This window comes from Ranitomeya variabilis, chromosome 6 (assembly GCF_051348905.1).
Source record: "Ranitomeya variabilis isolate aRanVar5 chromosome 6, aRanVar5.hap1, whole genome shotgun sequence".
Taxonomy (NCBI): domain Eukaryota; kingdom Metazoa; phylum Chordata; class Amphibia; order Anura; family Dendrobatidae; genus Ranitomeya; species Ranitomeya variabilis.
In genome coordinates, this window is record NC_135237.1 from 136,374,124 (window position 1) to 136,400,164 (window position 26,041).

Genomic DNA, 26,041 nt, shown 5'->3' on the forward strand with positions numbered 1-26,041 from the left:
AAGGAAAACAACTAAGAATAATGTAGAATCTATTGGGCGAGGTGGAGGAGACATTAGAGGCATAGAGGTTTAGGCCAATCAAATGGAATAGCAGGAATTATTATTTTTTTAAGACGCTCGAAGTTACAAAGATATTGACTATGTTAAGCTTTTTTATATTTTGTCAGATATTTATGTTTCACTACCTCCATGCTCTTCACCTTCTTTTTTACTTTTCCCACATTCTCCTTCATCATCCTCAGCAGCAGTATTTTTTTCATCAACTTCTTCTTCACCTTATTCATCTTCTTCTTCACCTTCTTCCTATTTTTTTATTTTTTACATTCTTCATATTCTTCTTATTCAACTATTCTTCTTCTTCATATTCTACTTCTTCATCTTCTTCATATTCTTCTTCTTCATCATATTCTTCTTTGTGACAGGCATTCCTGTAGTTGTTATCTATAAAAAGTTTGAAGATTACACCTTCCGTTCTGCCTGTCACAAAAGATTTACAACAGGATTTGTCCGCGTTCAGTTTGGCCTGCAGCAGCAGGTGTTTTCCAGGGGCACCACGAGGAGGAACGGACTCAACCCCTTGCACTGCTTAGTCTTCTTCTGCTTATAATTTAGATAATATCTTTTGCTCTGATTTTTAGTCTTATGCCTAATGTTCTTCTGTTTTTTGTTCTGCAGCTTCTTGTTCTTCTGCTTCTTGGTCTTCTGTCTCTTGTTCTTCTATATCTTGGTGGTTGTCTTCTTGTTCTTTGTCCTTTTGGTCATCTTCTTGGTCTTCTTCGGGGTGGTCATCAGGGTCATCGTCTTTGGGGTCGTCATCTTCTTTGGGGTGGTCTACAGGGTCGTCATCTCCAGGGTCATCGATTTCAGGGTCGTCGTCTTCTTCGGGGTGGTCTTCAGGGTCGTCGTCTCCAGAGTCGTCGTTTTCAGGGTCGTCATCTTCTTCGGGGTGGTCTTCAGGGTCGTCGTCTTTAGAGTCGTCGTCAGGGAGATCCAGAGTGATTACCAAAAACCATTTCAAAAAGCTTGAACTTGGAAATGTAGCAGAAGGTACAAGAAAGCTGAGGAACTGCCGAGAACCAGCTCCTAGTACTGGAACCCCATTACTAAGCAGGAGGTACCCGTGCCAGAAAGCGCTACCAAGGACCAGCAGGCATTGGTTGAACTCGGATACCGAGAAGGAGGCACCTAAGCCAAAGGCTCTGCCTGGAACCAGCTGACGTTACTGGAACCCAGGGGGACATATTCAAGATTGACTTCCAAAGAACCAGCTAATGGTACTGGAACTCAGATAGGCAGCAGAAGGTACACATGAAAAAAAAGTTGCAAGGCCGCGAGCCGGCCGGAGTTACCGAATCCCACAGTCCTACAGGGGGAGCTTGTCCTATTGGCACTACGGAACCAGCCTTCATTGCCAGATCCCGCAGCCCACATAGGAAGCACCTAAACTGCAGGCACCATAGAGTCGGCTAACCCGACTGCAACCTGACAGGACAATGTATTGGAGGCAAAGTGACGTTGACACTACCCGGAAACAGCTGGCGTGCTGGAACCAGGCTAGGCAGGAGGGAGTACCCATGCCAAAGACACTGCCAAGAACCAGCTGACGGTACTGGAACCCGGATGGGTAGCAGAAGGTACAAGAGCCAAAGACACTGCTGAGAACCAGCTGACGGTACTGGAACCCGGATGGGTAGCAGAAGGTACAAGAGCCAATAGAACTACCGAGGACCAGCTGATGGTACTGGAACCCGGTTACTAAGCAGGAGGTACCCATGCCAGAAAGCACTACCAAGGACCAGCAGACGTTGGTGGAACTCAGATACCGAGAAGGAGGCACCTAAGCCAAAGGCTCTGCCTGGAACCAGCTGACCTTACTGGAACCCAGGGGGACATATTCAAGATTGACTTCCAAAGAACCAACTAATGGTACTGGAACTCAGATAGGCAGCAGAAGGTACACATGAAAAAAAAGTTGCAAGGCCGCGAACCGGCCGGAGTTACCGAATCCCACAGTCCTACAGGGGGAGCTTGTCCTATTGGCACTACGGAACCAGCCTTCATTGCCAGATCCCGCAGCCCACATAGGAAGCACCTAAACTGCAGGCACCATAGAGTCGGCTAACCCAACCGCAACCTGACAGGACAACGTATTGGAGGCAAAGTGACGTTGACACTACCCGGAAACAGCTGGCGTGCTGGAACCAGGCTAGGCAGGAGGGAGTACCCGTGCCAAAGACACTGCCAAGAACCAGCTGACGGTACTGGAACCCGGATGGGTAGCAGAAGGTACAAGAGCCAATGGAACTACCGAGGACCAGCTGATGGTACTGGAACCCGGTTACTAAGCAGGAGGTACCCATGCCAGAAAGCACTACCAAGGACCAGCAGACGTTGGTGGAACTCGGATACCGAGAAGGAGGCACCTAAGCCAAAGGCTCTGCCTGGAACCAGCCGACGTTACTGGAACCCAGGGGGACATATTCAAGATTGACTTCCAAAGAACCAGCTAATGGTACTGGAACTCAGATAGGCAGCAGAAGGTACACATGAAAAAAAAAGTTGCAAGGCCGCGAACCGGCCGGAGTTACCGAATCCCACAGTCCTACAGGGGGAGCTTGTCCTATTGGCACTACGGAACCAGCCTTCATTGCCAGATCCCGCAGCTCACATAGGAAGCACCTAAACTGCAGGCACCATAGAGTCGACTAACCCGACCGCAACCCGACAGGACAACGTATTGGAGGCAAAGTGACGTTGACACTACCCGGAAACAGCTGGTGTGCTGGAACCAGGCTAGGCAGGAGGGAGTACCCGTGCAAAAGACACTGACGAGAACCAGCTGATGGTACTGGAACCTGGATGGGTAGCAGAAGGTACAAGAGCCAAAGACACTGCTGAGAACCAGCTGACGGTACTGGAACCCGGATGGGTAGCAGAAGGTACAAGAGCCAATGGAACTACCTAGGACCAGCTGATGGTACTGGAACCCGGTTACTAAGCAGGAGGTACCTGTGCCAGAAAGCACTACCAAGGACCAGCAGGCGTAGGTGGAACTCGGATACCGAGAAGGAGGCACCTAAACCAAAGGCTCTGCCTGGAACCAGCTGACGTTACTGGAACCCAGGAGGACATATTCAAGATTGACTTCCAAAGAACCAGCTAATGGTACTGGAACTCAGATAGGCAGCAGAAGGTACACATGAAAAAGTTACTGAAACCCACAGTCCTACAGGGGGAGCTTGTCATATTGGCACTACGGAAACAGCCTTCATTGCCAGATCCCGCAGCCCATATAGGAATCACCTAAACTGCAGGCACCATAGAGTCGGCTAACCTGACCGCAACCCGACAGGACAATGTATTGGAGGCAAAGTGACGTTGACACTACCCGGAAACAGCTGGCGTGCTGCAACCAGGCTGGGCAGGAGGGAATACCCATGCCAAAGACACTTCTGAGCAGCAACTGGTGGTGTTGGAGCCCAGGGTAAATACTAGAAACAAAGTGGAGACAGAGGCGTAATTGGAGCAAGTTTAAAATCTGTAGTAGTGTGAATGTGGACAGAGCAGGAGAAATGGCCGGACACACAGCAGGGGATCAGCTGACGTTACTGAACCCCAGTATCACAGGAGCAAGTGTTGACTGTGCATACGGCACTTCTGAGCAGCAACTGGTGGTTTTGGAGCCCAGGGTAAATACTAGAAACAGAGTGGAGGCAGAGGCGTAATTGGAGCAAGTTTAAAATCTGTAGTAGTGTGACTGTGGATGGAGCAGGAGAAATTGCCGGACACACAGCAGGGGATCAGCTGATGTTACTGAAACCCAATAACACTGGAGCATGTGTTGACTGTGCAGACGGTACTTCTGAGCAGCAACTGGTGGTGTTGGAGCCCAGAGATTACAGGAGAAACAGAGTGTAGCCAGAGGCCTAATTGGAGCAAGTTTAATATCTGTAGTAGCGTGAGTGTGGACAGAGCAGGAGAAATTGCCAGATACACAGCAGGGGATCAGCTGACGTTACTGAACCCCAATAACACTGGAGCAAGTGTTGACTGTGCAGACTGCACTTCTGAGCAGCAACTGGCGGTGTTGGAGGCCAGGGATTACAGTTCTGGTGGTAGAAACATGAACACAACAGGAGACCTGGATACTGTTGCCAACCAATTATTTAATCTGGAGATCCAGGCCTTGTTCATTTTCAGAAAAGTGAGCCGGTCAACGTTATCGGAGGATAGTCGCATGCGACGGTCTGATAGTACACCACCTGCGGCACTAAAGACTCATTCCGATAATACACTAGCAGCAGGGCAAGTCAGCACCTCCAATGCATACTGGCTAAGCTCTGGCCATGTATCCAGCTTAGAGACCCAAAACTTGAAGGGGGAAGAGCCGTGTGGGAGAACACTGAGAGGGCAAGACATGTAGTCTGTCACCATCTAATGGAAATGTTGCCTCCTGCTGACTGGAGCCATCTGTGATGGTGTAGACATTTGTGTCAGGGACACAAAACTTTGCCACATTTGGGCCATGCTGGTCTTGCCTTGTGCTGAGGCGCTGCTTCTGCTCCCTCTTTGTGCAGAGCTTCCTCCACTGCCTCGACGCACTGAGCTGCTTTGTAAAGCACTAGCAGCATTGCTCTCGGGTGGAATGGAGAACATGATGGAATGCACCAGTGTGTCTTGGTACTCCCACATTTTATGCTCCCGGTTTAACGGTGTTATGAGGCTTTGTAAAATGTCCCGGTAGCGATGATCTTGGAGGGAGTACACCCAATAATCAGCCGTGTTGAGAATGTGGGCGATGTGGCGGTCGTTTCTCAGGCACTGCAGCATGAAATGAACCATGTGCTGCAGACTGCCAACTGGCCAAGAAATGCTGTCCCCTGCTTGAGGCGTCATCTCTGCCTGCTCTGCATCACCCCACCCTCGCTCTACATACTGACTACTAGAGCATTGTGTATCTCCCTCCTCTGGACAGATGTCTTCCTCCTCCATTGACTCCTCCTCATCCTCCTCACAAAGTGTCCCCTGCCTAGGCCTTTGTGAGGAACCATGTTGCGCAGACTGTCCAGAAGCAGATGGCATTTGTGACTCCTCATCCTCCACCTCTTCCACAACCTCCTCCCTTAGCGCTTGGAGTGTTTTTTCAAGCAGGCAGATAAGGGGGATAGTTATGCTGACTAGTGCATTATCTGCACTCGCCATCCACATGGAATCATCGAAGGCACACAAAACGTGGCAGATGTCCTTCATAGAGGCTCACTCAGTGGTGGTGAAGTGTGAACGGCGCGCAGTGCGACTTGTTTGTGCCTGATGCAGCTGGTACTCCATTACTGCTGCCTGCTGCTCACACAACCTCTCCAACATATGTAATGTTGATTTCCACCTGGTGGGTAGGTCACATATGATGCGATGTTCCGGAAGGTGGAATCAGCGCTGCAGAGCTGCAATGCGCGATCTTGCCATGCTGGAATGCCGCAAGTGAGAGCACTCGATGCGGACCTTGTGCAGCAGTGCATCAAGATCCGGATATTCCCTCAAAAAACTCTGCACGACCAAGTTCAGCACATGTGCCAGACATGGGATGTGAATGAGGGTGCATAGGCCCAGAGCTGCCACCAGATTTCGGCCATTGTCGCACACTACCATGCCTGGCTGGAGATTCGCTGGCACAAACCACATGTCGCTCTCCTGCTTGATGGCATTCCAAAGCTCCTGTGCTGTGTGGATTCGATTCCCCAAAGAAATTAATTTCAATACGGCCTGTTGACGTTTGGCCACGGCTGTGCTCATATCGGTCGTAACAGGTAAGCGTTCATGGGTCCATGAGGAGGTAGACTGTGACGGCTCCTGCAGCACTGATTCAGAGGAACTGGAATATGAGGAGGAGTCAATGTGTACAGACTGGATTCCTGCAATCCTTGGAGTTGACAGAACACGTAGAGCGCCACTCTCAAGATCTGTACCCGACTCCACAACATTTACCCAATGGGCAGTGAGTAGTGTTGAGCGATACTGTCCGATGCTTGAAAGTATCGGTATCGGATAGTATCGGCCGATACCCGAAAAGTATCGGATATCGCCGATACCCAATACCAATACAAGTCAATGGGACACCAAGTATCGGAAGGTATCCTGATGGTTCCCAGGGTCTGAAGGAGAGGAAACTCTCCTTCAGGCCCTGGGATCCTTATTACTGTGTAAAATAAAGAATTAAAATAAAAAATATTGATATACTCACCTCTCCGGAGACCCCTGGACATCACCGCTGGTAACCGGCAGCCTTCTTTGCTTATAATGAGCGCGTTTAGGGCCTTCCATGATGTCACGACTTCTGATTGGTTGCGTGCCGCTCATGTGACCGCCACGCGACCAATCACAAGCCGTGACGTCATTCTCAGGTCCTAAATTCCGAATTCTAGCTTGTGATTGGTCGCGTGGCAGTCACATGAGCGGCACGCGACCAATCAGAAGCCGTGACGTCATGGAAGGTGCTGAATGCGCTCATTTTAAGCAAAGCAGGCTGCCGGTTACCAGCGGTGATGTCCAGGGGCCTCCGGAGAGGTGAGTATATCAATATTTTTTATTTTAATTCTTTATTTTTTACATGGATATGGATCCCAGGGCCTGAAGGAGAGTTTCCTCTCCTTCAGACCCTGGGAACCATACACTGGGAACTTCCGATTCCGATTCCCGATACCACAAAAGTATCGGATCTCGGTATCGGAATTCCGATGCCGCAAGTATCGGCCGATACCCGATACTTGTGGTATCGGAATGCTCAACACTAGCATTGAGGGAAAGATATCATCCCTGTCCATGGTTACTGGTTCACGCATCGGTGGTCAGGTGGACCTTGCTACTGACGGCGTTTTGTAGCGCATGTTTAATTTTTCCCTCCACATGCTTTTGCAGGGCAGGGATGGCTTGCCTGCTAAAATAAAAGCGGCTGGGCACGTTGTATTGTGGGACCGCCAATGCCATAAAGTTACGGAAGGTGTTAGTCTTCACCAGCCTGAATGAGAGCATTTCAAGGGACAGTAGTTTTGCAATGCCAGCATTCAGAGCCTGTGCTCGGGGGTTGTTTGCCAAGTATGGGCGCCTTTTCTCCCATGCCTGTGCTACCGATGGCTGTAGACTGGCCTGGGAGTGTGAGGATGACAGGGAACATGGTGCTGTGGGTGGAATGACACTGTGTGTCTGTACAACAGTGCCAGAGGTTCTTCCATGGCGATCCTGTGAGGAAGCCGATGTCATGTCGGACGCTGTTCAGACCAGGTAGTTCGACAGACAGCGGTAATTCCGCTTTTGACCACTATTTGCTCATTGGCGTCGGCTAGATTTTATCTAGCTGTTCCGGGGTTAATTTACCTGATCCTCGGATTGGAAGCTGGGCCATGCCCATTGCCTTTAAATAGTTCTCCTGATCATTGGGCGTCGCCGATTATAGCTTCTGTCTTGTGCGTTGTTATCTCGGTCTGGAGTGGAGAGCTGGTTGTTGGAGATTCGTTGCTGGTGGTGTATTTTCCTTAGTCTTATTTACTCCTTCCTATATTTGTATTTATTTTACCCTGCACATTTATAGTGTATTCCTGAGTGACTGCGGCGTGGTGTATATTTTCCTTTATCCTTGTCTGTGCTAACTGTGGGTATTGGTGTATTACCTCTTCACTGGGTGGTGGGCAGAGGTTTCAGCCTAGGGTTGAAACAGGAGACAGGGTGAGGTTCGAGGCCTGGACATGCACACCATCAGTGTAAACTCCAGGTAGAGGGTCAGTCAGGATTTCCCTAGTCTGAGGAAAATTGCAGGGGCCCGGGTTTTTAGCTTTCGCTCACCTAGTCTCCCCGTGACAGCCGAACCAGCTGTGTGTGAACTGGAGGAAGAGGCTACAACACGAGCTGAAGAGGTGGTAGGTGGTGCTGTATGTTGGCCTAGGTCTTCAGTGTGTCTTTGTAACTCCACCACGTGCTTGGTCCGCACATGTTTCCACATATTTGTGGTATTGAGGTTGCTGACACTTTTCCCTCTTTTGACTTTCTGATTACACAGCTTGCATTTGACAAAGCAAATGTCATCTGCAACTGTGTCAAAAAAGGACCAGACACTGCAAGTCTTGGGAGCGCCCATTTTGGGTTTTGGAAGAGGCATGCTCCTAATGGGTGCCGAAGTGGAGGCTACAGGCAACAGAGTCTGCCCCCTCCCTCTCCCTCCTTTTTTGGCCGTTCAGGGAATCTCTTCCTCAGAGCTGCTCCCACCACCTTCCTGTACCTCACACCATGATAGGTCAAGGACCTCATCATCTACACTACCCTCTTCAAATGACTGCTTCTCCTGGGTAGTCTCGACAGCACAGTACACACCAGAAAGTGGCACCTGAGTCTCATCATCAGATGCGTACTGACCTGTGCTGACCATAGGTGCTGGCCCACCCGCCTCTTCAGATTCAGAGAGACAAAGCTGTTGCGCATCACTGCATACTAACTCTTCTTCAAATTCTTGAATGCTGCTTGGCTGGCCCCCTCTTTCCAAGCCAACAGATTCAGAGAACAGAAGTAGAGATGGCTCCTGTCCAGGGCTCTCTGACTGCCTGGGCAATTTGGCAGGTGGTGAAGAGACAGATGGGTGCTCTTCAGTGCTCTGGACCTGATCTGGAACTAATTGAAGTCGATGCGTTAGCTGCCATCCATCCAACAACGGCTTCAATTTGTTCATCCCACAGCAGTGGGGTACGGCGAGCTCCTACAAAGCTGTGCATAAAGGACTGTTCCCTGGTAAAACTGGGGGATGCTAAGTCACTGGTGCCCACAGCAGGCACAGAATCCCCATGTCCTCTTCCTGCAGAAACTCCACGCCCACGACCATGTGCCTTACTCCCTGCCTTCTTCATCTTGGTAGACTGATAAAGATAGGCAGAAAAATACTAAGGGCTTAGTGTGCTTATTCCTGAACAGCTGCTAACAGGTATAAGAAACACTAATTTTATAAAGTGTGGACTAGACTTTAATATGAGCTAATGTGGCCTACACAACTTTAAAGTGGAATGTTTGGTGACCTTTATTAACCTTTTGTTTTTTTCACAAAAAGACACTGGATGTGTCCAAAGATGTAAAACTGATAGTATCACAAATTTTTTGTAGCTATTACAATGCAGGAAGGTAACCTACAATGCAATAGATGAGGCTCCAAAAAATAGGCTAATACTAATCTGGCTGGGGCTGCAGGGCACAAGCGAGCAGAAAAGCTCCTCTATCCACTCCTATATAGCGTTTTCAAGCAATCTAGCTGGATACGGATGGAACCACACTAATAGGAGAAATCAGGAAAAATGAGCTGCACTAATGCAAAAAAGGACAATGTAGAGGCAGTGACGCACGCTGAGCGGACTACAACTGGAGGTGGCTGCAGAACACACCACAGCGTGAACTGCACTCACACACAAAGACTATTATGATCCGGTGACCGTGGAGCCGCATGAGAGACTTTATCAGGAGTAGGTGGTACCTGTACTGACCGCAAACCCTAAACTAACACCGCAACTAGAAGTAGCCTTGGGATGTACCTAACAAGTCCTAGACACCTCGACACAGCCAGAGGACTAAATACCCCTATAGATGGAAATGGGAATTCTATCTTGCCTCAGAGCAGAACCCCAAAGGATAGGCAGCCCCCTACAAATATTGACTGTGAGTATAAGAGGAAAGACACACGCAGGCAGAAAAACAGGATTTAGCAAAAGAGGCACTTCTAGCTACATAGAAAAGGACAGGACAGGACAGAATTCTTAGCGGTCAGTATTAAAATCCTAAAAATATCCACAGCAGATAATACAAATATTCTACATCTAACTAAAGACATAGAAAGTATATCTGCATCTCCTGAGAATCCAGCATGACTGAAAAATCCAAACAAAGTCTAAGCTGGACAAAAGCACAATGCATTGCACTGAATTGCAAAGCACACTGCATGTGTGAGCAGAGACAAAAAAACAGACACTTATCTTAGCTGAATTGACAGCAGGGCATGAGGAGCCAGAGAGAGATGCAATCCCTCCAAGAACAATGGACAACTGGCAAGGACTCATGGATCCTGCAAACCTAAATACCTAGTAGAGCTGCAATCAGCAGAAACACCTGCCCTGGATTACAACCCCAAGACAACTGCACTACCACCAACAACCACCGGAGGGAGCCCAAGAGCAGAATTCACAACATAAGACCTCGCAGACAGCCGTGAACAGCGCTGCAAGGCAAAAGAAAGCTTCTCAATTCTCATACAGCGGTTGCTAAAGTAGCCTGGGTAAAGCACAATAATGCAAATCGCTAGCTCAAACTGTCCCTCAAAGTCAGAACATGTTGTGAATTCCGCTCTTGGGCTCCCTCCGGTGGTTGTAAGTAGCACTTTTGTGAATTCTGCTCTTGGGCTCCCTCCTGTGGTTTTGAGTGGTATAGCTGCTTCTTGGATTTAGCTTTAGCAGCTGCTTCCACTGATCGTCTTTCTGGCTCGGCTATTTTAGTCTGGCCCTAGCCCTCAATCAATGCCAGTTGTCAATTGTTCCTGCTTGGAGCCACTGCTCTTTTGGATTTCCCTGACACTCTGTCCAGTTCAGCAAAGATAAGTCCTTGCTTGTCCTTTTGCAGTCCATTTGTTGTGGACTTTATTGTTCAGCACATTCTATGTTTTGCTCATTTGTCCAGCTTATCAGTATGGATCTATTTAGCTAAGCTGGAAGCTCTGGGCTGCAGATTTTGCCCTCCACACCTTTAGTCAGGAGTGGAGATTTTTGCATATCTCTGCGGTGGACTTTTTCTAGTTTTTATTACTGACCGCACAGTGTTCTTTCCTTACTATGTATATAGCTAGAAGTGGCCTCCTTTGATAAATCTTGTTTCATACTACGTATGTCATTTCCTTCTCCTCTCACAGTCAATATTTGTGGGGGGCTATCCTATCCTTTGGGGATTTTCTCTGAGGCAAGATAGCTTTCCTGTTTCTACCTTTAGGGGTAGCTAGTTCTCCGGCTGTGACGAGGTGTCCAGGGAGTGACAGGGACATCCCACGGCTACTTCTAGTGTTGTGTTAAGATCAGGAACTGCGGTCTGTATAGTTACCACCTGCTCAGAGCTAGTCGCATGTCGCTCCTAAATTACCAGTCCATAACAGAACAGCAGCGTCCTGTCCCTAAGTAAATTCACAGCAGAGTGAACCCAAAATGGCAGCGGCGGCTTTTATAGTGCATCATGACATCATTTCAGCAGCCAATCACAGCCATGCCATTAGTTAACATGTCTAACATGCATAACAGGATGTGCCCACACTTCTTAGGATTCCTCATTGGCTGAATAAAATCAAACTGGCTCATTGCATTATGGGAACTTCCGATTCCGGTATTCAATATTGTAAAAGTATCGGAACTCAGTATCGGAACTCCGATACCGCGAATATCGGCCGATACCCGATATTGCAGTATCGGAATGCTCAACACTATAATTGATGAAGTCTTGTATTGGGTGAGTGGATGAATTGTGTGTAGAGTAGATTTCCTTAGTTTTATGTGCATGTTCACATGCTTTGCAACAGTTTGCTCCACATTTAAAGGGAACCTGTCACCCCCAAAATCGATGGTGAGGTAAGCCCACCAGCATCAGGGGCTTATCTACAGCATTTTGGAATGCTGGAGATAAGCCCCCGATGTTACCTGAAAGAGGAGAAAAAGAGGTTATATTATACTTACCCAGGGGCGGTCCCGCTGCGGTCCGGTCAAATGGGTGTCTCAGGTCCGCTCCGGTGCCTCCTATCTTCATTCCATGACGTCCAGAATGCTGTAGATAAGCCCCTGTTGCCGGTGAGCTTACTTCACCATCGATTTTGGGGGTGACAGGTTCCCTTTAAAGAAACCTCTGGTGTAAAGCCAGGTTCCTTCACCTGAAGATTTATCAGGTTGACTGGAAAACAAGCTTGGAGGAACAAGAAACAAGACACTACTGTAATATGCACACCACCGCAATAATAGTATGAAAAAAATCCACTTTATTGACACACAATTAAAACCTAATTAAAAGTTACACACAACTGTTACCATCCCTTGTACATAGCATAAACCTCAATGTATAACCTGGTGCACAGTAACACATATGCAAGAAATATGTGTGGCTCATGGGGTACATGGGGTATACTGTCCAAATAAAAGGAAGAGCAACATAGACATGAAATAAGCTTTTCCAATAGGCGCCAGTTATACGGCAAACCCCAGGTTACCCATAGTAACCCATATATCAATATCCCTAAACATGGACAATTCGTCAATGTACCACGAGAGGAAAATATTACCCCATGTAGTATAATAACCTGAAAGGAGACAGAAGCATTCCCCTGATGAAGCCTCACTTTGGAGGCGATACGCTTGGGGCCATGTCCTGTTTTTCATCCTGGGTCCTCTGAACCCTTCTCCTTTCAGGTTATCTACAGCAAACACTGTTTTTTCGGGACTAGAACTAATCCATAGGAATTGGAGAGGGGGTGACTATATGATGTCAATGTCTATGTGTGAATCTAAATGGATTTTAATCTTAATAGGTTAGTACCTAGTGGGTTAAATTGTGATATAGAACTATTTGCCTTCCATTGTGCATTTAGGATATACCGTATATACTCGAGTATAAGCCGAGATTTTCAGCCCATTTTTGGGGGCTGAAAGTCCTTCTTTCGGCTTATACTTGAGTCATACCCAGGGGTTGGCAGGGGAGGGGGAGCGGGGGCTGTCTAACTATACTCACCTGCTCCTTGCGTGGTCCCTGCAAGTCCCTGGCTCCCCGGCTTCTTCCTGTACTGAGTGGTCACATGGTACCGCTCATTATAGTAATGAATATGTGGCCCTACCTCCCATAGGGGTGGAGCCGCATATTCATTACTGTAATGAGCAGTAACGGTGACCGCTCAGTACAGGAAGAAGCTGCAGCGCCGGGGAAGCAGGGACTGCACCGCGCCAGGAGCAGGTGAGTATAATGGGGAGGGGGAGTGCTGCGCGATATTCACCTGCTCCCCGATACGGGCGCCGCTCCATCTTCAGCATCTTCTGCAGTGACGCTCAGGTCAGAGGGCGCGATGACGTGGTTAGTGCACGCCCTCTGCCTGAACATCAGTGCAGAAGACGCTGAAGATGGAGAGGCGCCGGAACGAAGTCAGGTGAATATTGCAAGTGCCGGGGGCCTAAGCGACGGAGAGGTGAGTATGTGATTTTTTTTAAATCGCAGCAACAGAAAATGGGGCAAGTGTCTGTATGGAGCATCTAATGGAGCCATAATCAACGTTTGTGCAGCACTATATGGGGCAAGTGTCTGTATGGGGCCATAACGTTTGTGCAGCACTATATGGGGCAAGTGTCTGTATGGGGCCTGTTATGATCCGGTGACCTTGGAGCCGCATGAGACTTTCTCTGGAGTAGGTGAAACCTATACTGACCGCAAACCCTAAACTGACACCGCAACTAGAAGTAGCCGTGGGGTGTATCTAACACATCCTAGACACCTCGACACAGCCGGAGAACTAAATACCCCTATATATGGAAATGGGAATTCTATCTTGCCTCAGAGCAGAACCCCAAAGGATAGGTAGCCCCCCACAAATATTGACTGTGAGTATTAGAGGAAAGACACACGCAGGCAGAAAACAGGATTTAGCAAAAAAGACCACTCTAGCTAAATAGAAAAGGATAGGATAGAATACTAAGCGGTCAGTATTAAAACCCTAAAAATATCCACAGCAGATAATACAAAAATTCCACCATCTAACTAAAGACATGGAATGTATATCTGCATCTCCTGAGAATCCAACTTGACTGAAAAAATCCAAACACAGTCTAAGCTGGACAAGAAAAAACAATGAATAGTACTGAATAGTAAAGCACACAGCATGTGTGCAGCAGAAACAAAACCCTGACACTTATCTTGGCTGATTTGGCAGCAGGGCAGGAGGAACCAGACAGAGATGTAACACCTCCAAGAACAATGGACAACTGGCAAGGGCTAATGGATCCTGCAAACCTAAATACCCAGAGAGAGCTGCAATCAGCAGGGACACCTGCTCAGGATTGCAACCCAGGGACAACTGTATTACCACCAACAACCACCGGAGGGAACCCAAGAGCAGAATTCACAACAGTACCCCCCCCATTGAGGAGGGGTCACCGAACCCTCACCAGAGCCCCCAGGCCGATCAGGACGAGCCAGATGAAAGGCACGGACCAGATCAGCAGCATGGACATCAGAGGCAAAAACCCAAGAATTATCCTCCTGGCCATAACCCTTCCATTTGACAAGGTACTGAAGCTTCCGCCTCGAAAAGCGAGAATCCAAAATCTTCTCAACCACATACTCCAACTCCCCATCAACCAACACAGTGGCCGGAGGATCAACAGAGGGAACCACGGGCACCACATATTTCCGCAATAAAGATCTATGGAAGACATTATGGATAGCAAAAGAGGCCGGAAGGGCCAATCGAAAAGACACCGGATTAATAATCTCAGAAATCCTATAAGGACAAATAAACCGAGGCTTAAACTTAGGGGAAGAAACCTTCATAGGAACATGACGGGAAGACAACCAGACCAGATCCCCAACCCGAAGCCGGGAACCAACACACCGACGACGGTTAGCAAAACGTTGAGCCTCCTCCTGAGACAACACCAAATTGTCCACCACATGAGCCCAAATCTGCTGCAACCTGTCAACCACAGAATCCACACCAGGACAGTCAGAAGGCTCAACCTTCCCCGAAGAAAAACGAGGATGAAAACCAAAATTACAAAAGAAGGGCGAAACCAAGGTAGCCGAACTAGCCCGATTATTAAGGGCAAACTCAGCCAATGGCAAGAAAGCCACCCAATCATCCTGATCAGCAGACAAAAAGCATCTCAAATAAGTTTCCAAAGTCTGATTAGTTCGCTTGGTCTGGCCATTTGTCTGAGGATGAAATGCTGAAGAAAAAGACAAATCAATGCCCAGCCTAGCACAGAAGGCCCGCCAAAACCAAGAAACAAACTGGGAACCTCTGTCGGACACAATATTCTCCGGAATCCCATGCAAACGAACCACATGCTGAAAAAACAACGGAACCAAATCAGAAGAGGAAGGCAATTTAGGCAAAGGCACCAAATGAACCATCTTAGAGAACCGGTCACAAACAACCCAGATAACCGACATCCTCTGGGAAACCGGAAGATCAGAAATAAAATCCATAGAAATATGTGTCCAGGGCCTCTCAGGGACCGGCAAAGGCAAAAGCAACCCACTAGCACGGGAACAACAAGGCTTGGCCCGCGCGCAAGTCCCACAGGACTGCACAAAAGAACGCACATCACGTGACAAAGAAGGCCACCAAAAGTACCTACCAACCAAATCTCTGGTACCAAAAATACCAGGATGGCCAGCCAACACAGAACAATGAACCTCAGAAATCACTCTACTAGTCCATCTATCAGGAACAAACAGTTTCCCCACTGGACAGCGGTCAGGTTTGTCAGCCTGAAATTCCTGAAGAACCCGTCGTAAATCAGGGGAAATGGCAGACAGGACCACCCCTTCTTTCAGAATGCCGACCGGTTCAAGGACCTCAGGAGAATCAGGCAAAAAACTCCTAGAGAGGGCATCCGCCTTAATATTCTTAGAACCCGGAAGATACGAGACCACGAAATCAAAACGGGAAAAAAACAAGGACCATCGAGCCTGTCTAGGATTCAGCCGTCTGGCAGACTCTAGGTAAATCAGATTTTTATGATCGGTCAAGACCACAATACGGTGCTTAGCTCCCTCAAGCCAATGTCGCCACTCCTCAAACGCCCACTTCATAGCCAACAACTCCCGATTGCCGACATCATAATTGCGTTCAGCAGGCGAAAACTTACGGGAAAAGAAGGCACACGGTTTCATCAAGGAACCAACAGGATCCCTCTGACACAAAACGGCCCCTGCCCCAATCTCAGAAGCGTCAACCTCAACCTGAAAAGGAAGAGACACATCCGGCTGACGCAAGACAGGAGCAGAAGTAAATCGGCGCTTAAGCTCCTGAAAGGCCTCAACAGCCTCAGAGGACCAATTTGTCACATCAGCGCCTTTCTTCGTCAAATCGGTCAGGGGCTTAACCACACTAGAGAAGTTGGCAATGAAACGGCGATAAAAATTAGCAAAGCCCAAAAATTTCTGAAGGCTCTTCACAGATGTGGGTTGAATCCAGTCATGAATGGCTTGGACCTTAACAGGATCCATTTCTATAGACGAAGGAGAAAAAATAAACCCCAAAAAAGAGACCTTCTGAACTCCAAATAGGCACTTAGACCCCTTCACAAATAGAGCATTATCACGAAGGATCTGGAATACCATCCTGACCTGCTTCACATGAGACTCCCAATCATTGGAAAAAATCAAAATATCATCCAAATACACAATCAAGAATTTATCAAGATAATTGCGGAAAATGTCATGCATGAAGGACTGAAATACAGAAGGAGCATTAGAAAGCCTGAAAGGCATCACCAGGTATTCAAAATGGCCTTCGGGCATATTAAATGCAGTTTTCCATTCATCACCCTGTTTAATACGAACAAGACTATATGCCCCTCGAAGGTCAATCTTGGTAAACCAACTAGCCCCCTTAATCCGAGCAAACAAATCAGAGAGCAAAGGTAAAGGGTATTGGAATTTGACCGTGATCTTATTAAGAAGGCGATAATCAATACAGGGTCTCAAGGAGCCATCCTTCTTGGCAACAAATGGCTCCCAATGGTGACGAAGACGGCCGAATATGCCCCTTCAAGGACTCCTTAACATAGCTCCGCATAGCGGTATGTTCTGGCACAGACAGGTTGAAAAGTCGGCCCTTAGGGAACTTAGAGCCTAGAATCAAGTCAATAGCACAATCACAGTCCCTATGTGGAGGAAGGGAACTGGACTTGGGCTCATCGAATACATCCTGGAAATCTGACAAAAATTCAGGAACATCAGAAGAGGGGGAAGAGGAAATTGACATTAAAGGAACGTCACTATGTACCCCTTGACAACCCCAACTAGTCACAGACATTGATTTCCAATCCAACACTGGATTGTATACCTGTAACCATGGAAAACCCAGTACAACAACATCATGCAAATTATGCAACACCAGAAAATGACAATCTTCCTGATGTGCTGGAGCCATGCACATAGTCAACTGAGTCCAATACTGAGGTTTATTCTTGGCCAATGGTGTAGCATCAATACCCCTCAAAGGAATAGGGCTCTGCAAAGGCTGCAAAGAAAAACCACAGCGCCTGGCAAATTCTAAGTCCATTAAGTTCAGGGCAGCGCCTGAATCCACAAATGCCATGACAGAGAAAGATGACAATGAGCAAATCAGGGTCACAGACAGGAGAAACTTAGGCTGTATATTACTAATGGTAACAGATCTAGCGACCCTCTTAATACGCTTAGGGCAATCAGAGATAGTATGAGCTGAATCACCACAGTAAAAACACAGCCCATTCTGACGTCTGTATCCCCTCTGTTCCGCTCTAGTCAGAATCCTATCACATTGCATAGGCTCAGGACTCCGCTCAGAGGATGCTGCCATATGGTGCACCACTTTGCGCTCACGCAGGCGCCGATCGATCTGAATGGCTAGAGACATAGATTCGCTCAGACCAACAGGCGTGGGGAACCCCACCATAACATCTTTAAGGGCTACAGAAAGACCCTTTCTGAAAATTGCTGCCAGAGCGTCCTCATTCCATTTAGTGAGCACAGACCATTTTCTAAATTTCTGGCAGTATAATTCTGCCGCTTCCTGACCCTGGCACAGAGCCAACAAGGTTTTTTCCGCATGATCCACAGAGTTAGGTTCGTCATACAATAAGCCGAGCGATTGAAAAAATGCATCTACATTAAGCAATGCCGGATCCCCTGACTCAAGGGAGAATGCCCAGTCCTGAGGGTCACCACGCAGCAGAGAAATAACTATTTTAACTTGCTGAGTGGGGTCACCAGAGGAACGGGGTTTCAGAGCAAAAAACAATTTGCAGTTATTTTTAAAGTTCAAAAACTTAGATCTATCCCCGTAAAACAAATCTGGAGTAGGAATTCTCGGCTCTAAGGCTGGAGTCTGAACAACATAATCTTGGATACTCTGAACTCTTGCAGCAAGCTGATCCACACGAGAAAACAGACCCTGAACATCCATGTCCGCGCCCAAATCCACCCAGAGATTAAGAGGAAGGAAAAAGACAAAACAGAGTAAAGAAAAAAAAAATGGCTCAGAACTCTTTTTCTTTTCCTTCTTTTGAGATGCATTCAACTCATTTTTGGCCAGTTGTTCTGTTATGGACTGGTAATTTAGGAGCGACATGCGACTAGCTCTGAGCAGGTGGTAACTATACAGACCGCAGTTCCTGATCTTAACACAACACTAGAAGTAGCCGTGGGATGTTCCTGTCACTCCCTGGACACCTCGTCACGGCCGGAGAACTAGTTACCCCTAAAGGTAGAAAGAGGAAAGCTATCTTGCCTCAGAGAAAATCCCCAAAGGATAGGATAGCCCCCCACAAATATTGACTGTGAGAGGAGAAGGAAATGACATACGTAGTATGAAACAAGATTTAGCAAAGGAGGCCACTTCTAGCTATATACATAGTAAGGAAAGAACACTGTGCGGTCAGTAATAAAAACTAGAAAAAGTCCACCGCAGAGATATGCAAAAATCTCCACACCTGACTAAAGGTGTGGAGGGCAAAATCTGCAGCCCAGAGCGTCCAGCTTAGCTAAATAGATCCATACTGATAAGCTGGACAAATGAGCAAAACATAGAATGTGCTGAACAATAAAGTCCACAACAAATAAACTGCAAAAGGACAAGCAAGGACTTATCTTTGCTGAACTGGACAGAGTGTCAGTGAAATCCAAAAGAGCAGTGGCTCCAAGCAGGAACAATTGACAACTGGCATTGATTGAGGGCCAGGGCCAGACTAAAATAGCCGAGCCAGAAAGACGATCAGAGGAAGCAGCTGCTAAAGCTAAATCCAAGAAGCAGCTATACCACTCAAAACCACAGGAGGGAGCCCAAGAGCAGAATTCACAAAAGTGCTACTTACAACCACCAGAGGGAGCCCAAGAGCGGAATTCACAACAGTGGCCTCTCCGGGGTCTGTACGACCTGCCGGGGGGGTCTGTGCGGCCTCTCCGGGGTCTGTACGACCTGCCGGGGGGGTCTGTGCGGACTGCTGGGGGTCTTTGTGTCTGTGCAGGCATCGTCCGATGGGACTACATGTCCCATCGGACGATGCCTGCTACACTGACAGTGATTGACACATTAGCCAATGATGGGACAGTAGTAGTCCCATCATCCGGCTAATGAGTTGAATGTAAAAAAAAAAATAATAATAATCCATACATGCTACATGCATACATGCTTCATACATACTCCATACATACATGCTACATACATACTCCATACATGCTACATACATACATACATGCTACATACATACATGCTACATACATACATACATGCTACATACATACTCCATACATACATACATGCTACATACATACTCCATACATGCTACATACAACATACATGCTACATACATACATACATACATGCTACATGCATGCTACATACATGCTACATACATACTACATACATGCATGCTGCATACATACAAGCTGCATACATACATGCTGCATACATACATACATACATTCTACATACATACATGCTACATACATACTACATACATGCTACATACTATATACATACATAGATGCTACATACACACTACATACATGCTACATACATACATGCTACATACATACATACCACATACATACATACCACATACATACTACATACATACATACTACATACATACATGCTACATACATACTACATACATGCTACATACTACATATATACATGCTACATACATACATGCTACATACTGCATACATACATGCTATATACATGCTACATACTACATACATACATGCTACATACATACTGCATACATACATCCATACATACATGCTACATACATACTACATGCTACATACATGCTACATACTACATACATGCTACATGCATGCTACATACATTCTACATGCATACATACTGCATACATACATACTGCATACATACAATACATACATATAGGCATACAGTACATTAAACATAGATTACATACTCACCATTACTTGTCATTTTGATCCCCGAAGCCAGTGTCATCCGTAAAAAATGTGAAAAAAACAAACAACCAATATACTCCCTCCGCAGAAATCCACGAGTGTCCCACGACGATCTCCCATGGAGAGCAGCAGCATCAGATAATGTGACTGCTCTCCAGGGGCTCCAGGAACACAATGACGAGAGGAAGGTATCCTTCCGCCACTGTATTCCTCCGCCTCTCTAGGCTATGAATATCAGCCCGCAGCTGTCTGCATAGCCTTTCTGGCTATAAAATATAGGGGGACCCCACGTCATTTTTTGGGGGGGTCCCCTATTTTAATAGCCAGTAAAGGTTACGCAGACAGCTGCGGGCTGATATTCATAGCAGGCTACAAATATTGGTCCCCGGCCATTGGCTTTCCCCCTCTGGCGCAGAAAATTGCGCGGGAGCCCACGCCGTTTTTTTCCGTTTTTTTTCTTTTTTAAAAAAAATTCAACGCTCATAAAGGCCTCTTTCACCCTTGCATCGGTACGGGTCCGTCGCTATGTGTCGGGCCGACGTACCGACGCACGTTGTGAAATTTGTGCACGACGTGGGCAGCGGATGCAGTTTTTCAACGCATCCGCTGCCCATTCTGAAGTGCGGGAGGAGGGTTCAGAGTTTCTGCTGCGCATGCGCGGTAGAAAATGGCGGACACGAAGTACAAAAAAACATTCACTTGAATGTTTTTTTGTGCCGACGGTCCGCCAAAGCATGACGGATCCGTTGCAGGACGGACGCGACGTGTGGCCATTCGTCGTGATCCATCGCTAATACAAGTCTATGGGAAAAAACACATCCTGCGAGCACATTTGCAGGATCCGTTTTTTTCCGCCAGATCCGTTTTTTCAGTCGGATCCGTTTTTTTTCCGCCAGATCTGTTTTTTCCACCGGATCCGTTTTTTTCCACCAGATCCGTTTTTTTTCCGCCGTATCCGTTTTTTCCTGCCGGATCCGTTTTTTCCGCCAGATCCGTTTTTTTCTCATAGAGTTGTATTAGCGCCGGATTGCGCATGATGGCCACACGTTTCATCCATTTTTTGCAGGATCCATCAAAAAAGCTGTTTTCGCCGGACGGAAAACACATAGGAACGGTTTTTGTCTGGTTTTTTCATGAATGTTTCCATTCAAATCATGCACATTTTCCATTTATTTATTTTTCAAAAACCGCATCAAAATGCTACATAAAAAACAGCACCAAAAACTGCATCAAAAACCGCACCAAAAACCTGCAGCAAAAAAAGCACCAAAAACTGCATCAAAAAGCTACATCAAAAACAGCAGCAAAAACTGCACCAAAAACGGCACCAAAAACGGTATAAAAAACCGCATCAAAAAGCTACATCAAAAACAGCACCAAAAACTGCATCAAAAATCGCACCAAAAACCTGCACCAAAAACTGCATCAAAAACCGCACCAAAAGGCTATGTTCATACTTTGCGGTTTTTGCTGCGGATCTGCAGCGGTTTTGATGCTGCGGATCCGCAGCAGTTTTCCATGCAGGGTACAGTACAATGTTACCCTATGGAAAACAAAAACCGCTGTGCTCACATTGCGGAAAATCCCGGAAAAAACCGGGCGGAATTGCTGCGGAAAAAAAGAAGGAGCATGTCACTTCTTTCTGCGGATTCCACAGCGGTTTTCAACATGCACCAATAGGAAAGTGCTGTTGAAAACCCGCAGAGGAATCCGCAGAAGAAACCGCAGGAAAATCCGCAGTGATAACCGCAGCGGTTTTGCACTGCTGTTTTTCCAAATCCGCTGCGGAAAAATCCGCAGCAAAATCTGCAAAGTGTGAACAAGCCCAAAAGCAAAAACAGCACCAAAAACTGCATCAAAAGCTACATCAAAAACAGCACCAAAAACTGCATCAAAAACCGCACCAAAAACCTGCAGCAAAAAAGCACCAAAAACTGCATCAAAAACAGCACCAAAAACTGCATCAACAACTGCACCAAAAACCTGCAGCAAAAAAAGCACCAAAAACTGCATCAAAAACAGCACCAAAAACTGCATCAAAAAGCTACATCAAAAACAGCACCAAAAACTGCATCAACAACTGCACCAAAAACCTGCAGCAAAAAAAGCACCAAAATCTGCATCAAAAACAGCACCAAAAACTGCATCAAAAAGCTACATCAAAAACAGCACCAAAAACTGCATCAAAAAGCTACATCAAAACCGCACCAAAACCTGCAGCAAAAAAGCACCAAAAACTGCATCAAAAACCGCATCAAAAAGCTACATCAAAAACAGCACCAAAAACTGCATCAAAAACCGCACCAAAAACCTGCAGCAAAAAAGCACCAAAAACTGCATCAAAAACCGCACCAAAAACCTGCAGCAAAAAAGCACCAAAAACTGCATCAAAAACCGCATCAAAAAGCTACATCAAAAACAGCACCAAAAACTGCATCAAAAACCGCACCAAAAACCTGCAGCAAAAAAGCACCAAAAACTGCATCAAAAACAGCATGAAAAAGCTACATCAAAAACAGCACCAAAAACTGCATCAAAAACCCCACCAAAAACCTGCACCAAAAACGGCATCAAAAACCTGCACCAATAACTGCGCCAAAAACCTGCATCACAAACTGCATAAAAAACAGCATCAAAACCGCATCAAAACTGCATTAGTTTTTAATGCAGGTTTTTATGCCGTTTTTGGTGCAGTTTTTGATGCTGTTTTCGATGCAGTTTTTGGTGCAGTTTTTGGTGCAGTTTTTAGTGCAGGTTTTTGGTGCGGTTTTTGAGGCAGTTTTTGATGTAGCTTTGTGATGCGGTTTTTGATGCTGTTTTTGGTGCTTTTTTGCTGCAGGTTTTTGGTGCGGTTTTTGATGCTGTTTTTGGTGCTTTTTTGCTGCAGGTTTTTGGTGCGGTTTTTAAAGCAGTTTTTGGTGCTGTTTTTGATGTAGCTTTTTGATGCGGTTTTTGATGCTGTTTTTGGTGCTTTTTTGCTGCAGGTTTTTGGTGCGGTTTTTGATGCAGTTTTTGGTGCTGTTTTTGATGTAGCTTTTTGATGCGGTTTTTGATGCTGTTTTTGATGCAGTTTTTGGTGCTTTTTTGCTGCAGGTTTTTGGTGCGGTTTTTGATGCAGTTTTTGGTGCTGTTTTTGATGTAGCTTTTTGATGCGGTTTTTGATGCAGTTTTTGGTGCAGGTTTTTGGTGCAGTTTTTGATGCAGTTTTTGGTGCTGTTTTTGATGTAGCTTTTTGATGCGGTTTTTGATGCAGTTTTTGGTGCTTTTTTGCTGCAGGTTTTTGGTGCGGTTTTTGATGCAGTTTTTGGTGCTGTTTTGTATGTAGCTTTTTGATGCATTTTTTGATGCTGTTTTTGATGCAGTTTTTGGTGCTTTTTTGCTGCAGGTTTTTGGTGCGGTTTTTGATGCAGTTTTTGATGCTGTTTTTGATGCAGTTTTTGGTACAGGTTTTTGGTGCGGTTTTTGATGCAGTTTTTGGTGCTGTTTTTGATGTAGCTTTTTGATGCGTTTTTGATGCTGTTTTTGATGCAGTTTTTGGTGCTTTTTTTGCTGCAGGGTTTTGGTGCCGTTTTTGATGCAGTTTTTGGTGCTGTTTTTGATGTAGCTTTTTGATGCGGTTTTTGATGCTGTTTTTGTTGCAGTTTTTGGTGCTTTTTTGCTGCAGGTTTTTGGTGCGGTTTTTGATGCAGTTTTTGGTGCTGTTTTGTATGTAGCTTTTTGATGCATTTTTTTATGCTGTTTTTGATGCAGTTTTTGGTGCTTTTTTTGCTGCAGGTTTTTGGTGCGGTTTTTGATGCAGTTTTTGATGTAGCTTTTTGATGCGGTTTTTGGTGCGGTTTTTGATGCAGTTTTTGGTGCTGTTTTTGATGTAGCTTTTTGATGCGGTTTTTGATGCTGTTTTTGCTGCAGTTTTTGGTGTTTTATTGCTGCAGGTTTTTGGTGCGGTTTTTGATGCAGTTTTTGATGTAGCTTTTTGATGCGGTTTTTGATGCTGTTTTTGATGCAGTTTTGGGTGCTTTTTTGCTGCAGGTTTTTGGTGCGGTTTTTGATGCAGTTTTTGGTGCTGTTTTTGATGTAGCTTTTTGATGCGGTTTTTGATGCAGTTTTTGGTGCTTTTTTGCTGCAGGTTTTTGGTGCTGTTTTTGATGCAGTTTTTGGTGCTGTTTTGTATGTAGCTTTTTGATGCATTTTTTGATGCTGTTTTTGATGCAGTTTTTGGTGCTTTTTTGCTGCAGGTTTTTGGTGCAGTTTTTGATGCTGTTTTTGATGCAGTTTTTGGTACAGGTTTTTGGTGCGGTTTTTGATGCAGTTTTTGGTGCTGTTTTTGATGTAGCTTTTTTATGCGTTTTTTGATGCTGTTTTTGATGCAGTTTTTGGTGCTTTTTTTGCTGCAGGGTTTTGGTGCCGTTTTTGATGCAGTTTTTGGTGCTGTTTTTGATGTAGCTTTTTGATGCGGTTTTTGATGCAGTTTTTGGTGCTTTTTTGCTGCAGGTTTTTGACGCTGTTTTTGCTGCAGTTTTTGGTGTTTTTTTGCTGCAGGTTTTTGGTGCGGTTTTTGATGCAGTTTTTGATGTAGCTTTTTGATGCGGTTTTTGATGCTGTTTTTGATGCAGTTTTGGGTGCTTTTTTGCTGCAGGTTTTTGGTGCAGTTTTTCATGCAGTTTTTGGTGCAGTTTTGATGCAGGTTTTGATGAGGTTTTTGGAAAATAAATAAACGGAAAATGTGCATGATTTGAATCGAAACATGCATGAAAAAAACCAGACAAAAACCGTTCCTATGTGTTTTTCCGTCCGGCGGAAACAGCTTTTTTGATGGATCCTGCAAAAAACAGATGAAACGTGAAAAAATGGATCCGGCGAAAAAAAAAAACGGATCTGGTGGAAAAAAACAGATCCGGTGGAAAAAAACAGATCTGGCGGAAAAAAAACAGATCCAATGGAAAAAAACGGATCTGGCAGAAAAAAACGGATCCTGCAAATGTGCTCTCAGGATGCGTTTTTTTCCCATAGACTTGTATTAGCGACGGATCGCGACGAATGGCCACATGTCGCGTCCGTCCTGCAACGGATCCGTCATGCTTTGGCGGACCGTCGGCACAAAAAACATTCAAGTGAACGTTTTTTTGTCTGTCGCGTCTGCCACTTTCTACCGCGCATGCGCAGCAGAAACTCTGCCCCCTCCTCCCCGCACTTCAGAATGGGCAGCAGATGCGTTGAAAAACTGCTTCCGCAGCCCACGTAGTGCACAAATTTCACAATGTGCGTCGGTACGTCGGCCGACGCATAGCGACGGACCCGTACCGATGCAAGGGTGAAAGAGGCCTTTATGAGCGTTGAATTAAAAAAAAAACGGAAAAAAACGTCGTGGGCTCCCGCGCAATTTTCTGCGCCAGAGGGGGAAAGCCGACGGCCGGGGGCCAATATTTGTAGCCTGCTATGAATATCAGCCCGCAGCTGTCTGCGTAGCCTTTTCTGGCTATTAAATTAGGGAAACCCCCCCAAAAAATGATGTAGTCTCACTTTTGGCATTGCTGTGTGAGAAAGTTCCCTGGAAAAAAATTGGCGTGGGCTCCTGTGCAATTTTCTGCGCCAGAGGGGGAAAGCTGATGGCCGGGGGCCAATATTTGTAGCCTGGGAAGGGGATAATACCCATGGCCCCTCCCAGGCTATGAATATCAGTCCGCAGCTGTCTGCGTAGCCTTTACTGGCTATTAAAATAGTTGGACCCCCCAAAAAATGATGTGGGGTCCCGCTATATTTTATAGCCAGAAAGGCTACGCAGACAGCTGCGGGCTGATATTCATAGCCTAGAGAGGGGCCATGGATATTGCCACCC